Here is a 7,198-nt window from a genome sequence, read left to right on the forward strand (position 1 = left end):
ATTTTCTCATTGGTTTTCTTTTCTTTTTTCTTTTTCTTTTTGTAACTTAAACCACATAATAAGGGGCGCCTGGGTGGCGCAGTCGGCTAAGTGTCCGACTTCACCAGGTCACGATCTCGCGGGCTGTGAGTTCGAGCCCCGCGTCGGGCTCTGGGCTGATGGCTCAGAGCCTGGAGCCTGTTTCCGATTCTGTGTCTCCCTCTCTCTCTGCCCCTCCCCCGTTCATGCTCTGTCTCTCTCTGTCCCAAAAATAAATAAACGTTGAAAAAAAAATTAAAAAAAAAACCACATAATAAAACAACAAGAATATTTTAGAATGTAGCTAGAATGGCTGTAAAGTAAGCACAAAAATTCTCCTTCTTCTAGAGTCTCACGTTAGTATATTCTAGGTACCTAATACAGGACTTATTTAGTATGTAATAATTTTTTTTGTAAATGTTAGTTTCCTTTATCATTCTTTTTGCCTGTCAAGGAAGTTACTTTATTCATGGTATCCAGCTCCCTTATGCTGACTTCTAGTTCACTAGGGCTTTCCACCCCTACAACTCCCCCACCAGCCCCTTCACCTCCCCATATGCTCTAAACAGTTTCTGGCCTTTTAGTATAATCCAGACGCTGAACTTGCCTGTCTTGATTTTTCAAAAACTCAGAGTGACTAGTTAATATGATGAATGCTAAAATATTAACAAAAATTTTACTTATGTGATTTTAATTGCAACCTTCAATGTTTACCCTATGGAAGAAGCAGAAGATTTCAGATGCTTTTGTAGGCCCTCTGACTCTATTTTGGGTGAGGATCCTTAAGTTGATACTCAAGTCATGACATTGATGTTCCTTTCTAGTGGAGAGTTGCTGTTTTTAGGGATGTAATACAGCATAGAAACTGTGCTAAAATCTGTCCTGGCTCCTTTTCATGTTATGGGCCATCTGTGAAGCTTTTGAGTGTAGGTCAGATGTAGCTCTCATCTCCTTTCCCCCAGTATTTTGTACAGGATTCTAATTTAATTAAAATTAATGTCAGTAGCATTATTGTAGCATTATGTTGAAGAGGAAAATCTAAAGGAGGAGGAATTTTGAAGGAAGGAGGGATGGAAAAGAGGAACGCAGTTTTACCTGGGTTGTTTTGCCTTGGAAAATAATGTGGTTATGTAGTCTTGCAAGTCAGTGAATATACATATACACATTAAAGAATATACATTTCTTTATTTAACCAGTTTTATTGAGTATCACTCTGGGGCTTCTTTGGAGATAAAATAAATCAGAAATCCTTACTCTGAAGGACTGGTTCCTGCAAGGATTTGGTGCTGCGCCCTGCATGGGGCCTGGGTGATGTGTGGATTTGCCATACTTTAGGGAAGGTTTCTGCCTAATGTTAGACCATGTCTCTTACTGCAGTCCATAGGCATTCTTAGATTTAAAGATAATACTGAGTTCTCAGGAAAGCTGAGTTCCATCAACAATAACCTCTTTCTGTAAATTATAAAAAAGAAATTATCTGACCTTAAGAATGAATTTATTACTGAGTGAATTTAATTCACCAAAGGAATTTTCTCTAATATTTAGGCTATTGTTGGTTTTGGCTTTTAATTAATTGTTTGGTCAAATATTAAATTTGAGTCCAAAGATCCATCTCCTCTGAGGATGTGGTCTAAATAAAGAGGACTTGGTAAATAATGGAAAATCAGATTTTCCAACTTTTTTGGAGCAATTCTCTCTAGTCTTTCCATGGTAAACAGTATGTGCGGCTTTTTCAGTGTTTCTACAAAATGGAGCTACTCCTTTCCTATGCACATACACGTGCTCTCATTTTTGTCTTGTTTTCTTCTTTGCTCAGTTTCTTCATTTCTTCTTGTTTGCCTCATTTCTTCATTTCTTCTTGAGTAAGGTACAGCCATCTTTGGGGAGAAGTGGTGTGGCACCAGAAACCAGAGGGACACTCAGGATAGATACCCTGCTGACTCATCATGGGAATTTGGGCAAGTCACTAAGCAGGAAATTGGAGGAGTCAGTGCTGGTTAGGGAGTTAGTTCATGATGGAGGCATGGACAAGATCTGGTGACCTCACGGCCTTGGCAGTGGCATTTCTACATGTTTCTATTGCCACCACCTACCTTATAGGTATTAGATGATCCAGCAGTGAGTTATTCTGTGCAAGATGAAGCAAAGGCTTTGGGGTCAGGGAGCCTAGGGGTTATTTCCTGTCTCTGTTGTTTAATAGCTGTGTGACCTCAGGTGAATTTATTAATCTCATTTACCCTCAGTTTCCTTGTTTGTAATACCTGCCATGAAAGGTCCTTCTGAGGATCACAGATAATACACCTAAAGTGCTCAGCAAAGTCCTAACACAAGGAGGGTGTTCATAAATGGTCGCTATTCGAGGGAGTCTAAAAAGTCTCTTTCAAAAACTTAATACACCCATATAATCCCAATTTTAACCTCTTTCTGACATACACACACACACACATACACACACACACACACACACACACACACACACACACACAGCATTTACCATTTTAAGCTCTTGACACTGGATATCCACCCTACTATTTCAAAAGTGGGCTTTTGTCATCACAAAAGTGATCCTGTTGCCAGTTCAAAGGAACACTCATGAGGGGTGCCTGGGTGGCTCAGTTGGTTTAGTGTCCAACTCTTGGTTTCAGATCAGGTCATGATCTCACAATTTGTGAGTTCGAGCCCCTCATCAGGCTCTGTGCTGAAAGTGCAGAGCCTGCTTAGAATTTCTCTCGCCTCTCTCTCTCTCTCTGCTCCTCCCTGGCTTGCTCTCTCTCAAAAAATTAAAATCAACATTAAAAAAAATAAAAGTAAATAAATAAAATCTGCTTAAAAATAAAACAAATGAACACTCATAGCTAAGAAAAAAATTAAAAGGCAGAAATGTATTATTTTCTTAAATTATTCTCTGGTAATTCCAACTCATTCTCTCCCATGCCTAATAATGATGTCAAAAACAACAGCCAATCCACATCCTTTCTTGTTGACTGAAGCCCGGCTGGTCTGGAGCCAAATCACCCTTTGGGCTTGCTAGCAACTGCACCAAGCAGCTGTATTACATTGCTTGGATAGATAAATAAGTGGTCAGGAGTCATTTTACACGACAGCCTTCTAGTTCTACAGAAACTAAAAAAGATGATCCATACAAATGGCCAGGTTCCCCAGGACCGTGTACCTGTATGTTGCCCCTACATTAGAGCACCTTGCAACCGCCTTCTGGGGCAAGGATGCAGGGCCACCAGGAATTGTGTGACACCGGTATGGGGAAGCTGGGGCTGGTGCAGGGACCCCTGCAAGCAGTGTGCTGCCTGCTGAAGGATATAGCATTGCTCTTGTGAAAAGTGCCTTTTTAGTCAAAGCAATAAATCTTCCCTTGTTTAAATGACAGATGGTTAGGATTGTCGCTTCTGTTTCCAGCAAAACCCGTAAGAGGGAAAACAAATAACGGGCATTCAGAGTTCTTGGTTTTCAAGAATACCACTTGGAAAAATTTGAAACCGTGTAGCTTTAGCACAGTTATAGGGTGTTTTGGTCGACACCAAATGCCCCACCCCAGTGATGTACCCGTCCTAATCCCTGGAATCTGTGACTATGTTATGTTCCATGGTGAAAGGGAATTAAAATTGCAGATGGAGGCAAGGTTGCTAATCAGACAGCTTTAAAACAGGTGATTGATTATCTCAGATTGTCCAGTGGTCCCAGGGCAATCACAGGGGAAGGAGGAGGCCAGAAAGTCAGGAGTCAGAAGCAAGGTTTTAGTGATGTGAGTGAGGACTTGACCCACCTCCACTGGCTTTGAAGAAGAAGAAAGGGGCCGTGAGCCAAGGGAAGCGGTGGCCTTTAGGAGCCGGGAAAGGCAAAGGATATCATTCTGCCCTCGAACTTTCAGAAAGCCTTGCAGACACCTTGATTTTGGTCCAGTGAGACTCCCTTCAGACTTCTAACCTGCAGAACTGTGAGATCAGAATTTTGTGTTGTTTTAAGCGATTACACCCATGGTGATTTGGTACAGCAGCGATACAAAATTGACATAGCATTTCGCTCTGAACAACGAAAGATCTAAAATTGACGAGCCCAAATTTCATCTCTTCCTTTTTTCTAAGAGAGTGGGATGACAGAGCCAAAGCAAGGCAGAGGACCGTGACACCAAAGGGCCCAGCTGGCTGGCAGGGTCACGGCTGATCGAGACCTCTACGGTCAGTTCCCTGGCTATTTCCCCCTCCCTGCCTTACACCATGGGGTTCTTCTCCACTGGCCCAGGCCTCATATTGCCTCCATTTGCTTTCACTCCTCTTTGCTTGCTCTCATCCCCTTTTTCATGATTTTTCTCTTCTGTTTCCCTAGGTGTCTCCTCTCCACTTCTCCTCTTCCATTCTGATAGGGTCTGGCAGTGGCCCAAGCTGGTAAGGGGAAAGTGGACATTCCTACATTGCCCTCCCTCTCCCCTCAAAGTCTGTAGTCCCTGGGGATAGAATCTTGAATGAAAGTGCAAAGAGTAAAAGGAGCAGATAGGAAAAGAGGCACCTGAAACCAGTAAGGATCCAAACAAATGGGAAGGACGACAGACAGATGCCACCTCGTCGTGTTGACTTAAGTGTCACCGTTTCCCTTACAAAGCCATTCCAGTTTACACCAGGGATGACAGCAGATACCATTCCTGTGCTCTTGTTCCCTAAATAGTTCACTGTACACTCCCAGCAGAGTTTAGGATGCAGAGCTAAGTGCTCTCAGCGTACCCAGCCCCATCACCGTTTGTGGCCTGTGCAGAATTTGATGGATGCTTCAAGCTAGTCAGATATTCACTGAGCGCCCACTGCGTACCGGGCAGTGCACCAGGCACAGGCCGTGCCCAGGCTGTGGGGCCTGCTGTCTGGTGGGGGGTGGGCTGTCTGGGACTTGAAGCAGTTGCCATTTTCCCAGCGCAGCATCCAAGCAGTTTACCGCAGATGCTGTCCTAAAGACACAAGGTTATCTAATTTAGACAAGAACAACACACTAGAAAATTTCCGCTAAAGGTTAGTCACAGACTCTGTGTGCCTCCCAAGAACATGGTAAGTTCTTCCTTTGGAGTCAGGGGGCTGCCTCCAGGGCCCAAGGAAAGAACATTCCACCCCGCTGCCTGCGACGTGATGTCCTAAGTACGCTAAGTAATGCCTGTATCATCTCAACCATCTTTGGTTTGACAAGCTTTATCAGATGACTTCATATATCGGGTGGAACTGAATCTTTAACAGGGATGATGCTGCCGCCCTAACACCCCACCACGCCCTAGGCAGACTCCACCTCAGGACTGCATTTTCATACATCGGAGATGGAAACTGTCTGTTTCTAGTTCCCTGAATTGCTACAGCTTCCAACTGCTCTCCTTGGCTTCTGTCTTTCCCTCCTGCAGTTTTGCCCAAAAGCTTCTTAGAGGGATCTTTTAAAAATAACACTGAGCCACCCCTTTCTGTCCCTCCTGCCTCTGTACCTGAGTTGGACGCTTTCATAACACCCACATTTCGCCCTTTGTTTCAGTCATCATACTCAACTGTCATTGCCTGTGCACCCAGTGCATCTCCCACTAATCTCTGATCCTCTGGCTGGCCTGTGCCTGTCTTAGGTTTGTATGCAGACCGCTCAGCCCTGAGGCCAGGAGCCAAACACTCCCGGGGTCTTGAGCGAGAGCCACTCTGCTACCTGAGAACTGAGTGATCCCCCACTGTTCCAACAGTCAGGCCCAGACTCTTCATTTCAGTTTTCAGCTACTCTGATTTTCCTTATGTACAAGCTTTCAGATCTCCTGTTGGCCCTCATCTGGTTCTTGCATCTTCAGTCTGTCAGTGGTTTCCTCTGCCTACCTATCTGTGGTAACTTGTCTTCCAGAGAGAGCTGCCATCATTGTCTTCTCTTCTGTGTACACATACCACTCCCCCACTGAGAGATGGGGTTCTGTTCCTTGAATCTAGGCTGGCCTCTGACTAATTTCACCAATAGAATATGGTAGAAGGGAAGGGCCAGTTCTGGACCTACTCTTTAAGAGGACTGGCAGTTCCCACTGCCTGTCTCTTGCAGCCCGGAACTGCTATCAGTAAGGCCAGGAAACTGCTGTGAGAGAGAAGCCACATGGAGTGGGGCCAACGCACCAGACACGTGGTCTGAAGAAGCATCTTAGACAACCAGCCCCGTCAAGCCATGAAGGGAATCCAGTCTGAGTGTAACAAGAGGAGAGATCCCAAGCTGAGTATAGTCAGCCTACAGAGATAACTGCGGTTTTAAGCCACTAAGTTTTGGGGTGGTTTGTTATACAGCAATAAATATCCCAAATACTATCCTTCAAAGTGCCAAAGCCAAAGCTTTGCCTTGGTGGTTGCTAGTCTAGGTGCCCTTGATCTCTAACTTCTTTAATTCTCATTGATGCCACATATTTTGTTATCCAACTATATATATTATTATTTTCTTCATGACCAAACTCTCTGGTCTTTAAGGTGCTGAACAGCGGAAATGTCTTTTGTAATCCCTTCAAGTCCTAGTACTGAACACAAATGTAAGCAGTAAGCTGTTGAATTGAATTCTTGGTCATTGCATTCTTGGTCATTTTAGCTCTCTGCCAACTGTTTACATTTTTTTAATGTTTATTTTTGAGAGGGAGAGGGGGTTTGAGCAGGGGAGGGGCAGAGAGGGAGACAAAGAATCCGAAGCAGGCTCCAGGCTCTGAGCTGTCAGCACGGAGCCCAATGCAGGGCTCAAACCCACAAATCACAAGATCATGACCTGAGCTGAGGTCAGACACTCAACTGACAGAGCCACCCAGGCACCCCATCTGCCAACTATTTTAGCTTTGACTCTCCTTCACAGGCTCTTTCAGGGCATTCTTTCAAGGCATGGTTATGAGACGTGTGTGTGGCAGCAGGCAGCCCTCAGGGCCCTTCTGCCGGGAGACTGTGTGTTACAGTGCAGTGGTTCTCAAAGTGTGGCTCCACATGAGCAGATTCAGCATCATCTGGGGGCCTGTTAGGAATTCAGATTCTTGAGCCTACCCCAGACCTCTCAGATTAGAAGTTCTGTGCGGGTCGGGAAACCCAGCCTTCGGTGTTTTAACAAGCCTTCCAGGTAATTCTGACATATGCTAAAGTATGAGCATCACGGTTGTAGCGGAAAGAGGCCTGTGTTAAGGTCAGAAGGCCTAGGATTCTTTCATGAA

This window comes from Prionailurus viverrinus, chromosome B4 (assembly GCF_022837055.1).
Source record: "Prionailurus viverrinus isolate Anna chromosome B4, UM_Priviv_1.0, whole genome shotgun sequence".
In the NCBI taxonomy this organism is placed as follows: Eukaryota; Metazoa; Chordata; class Mammalia; order Carnivora; family Felidae; genus Prionailurus; species Prionailurus viverrinus.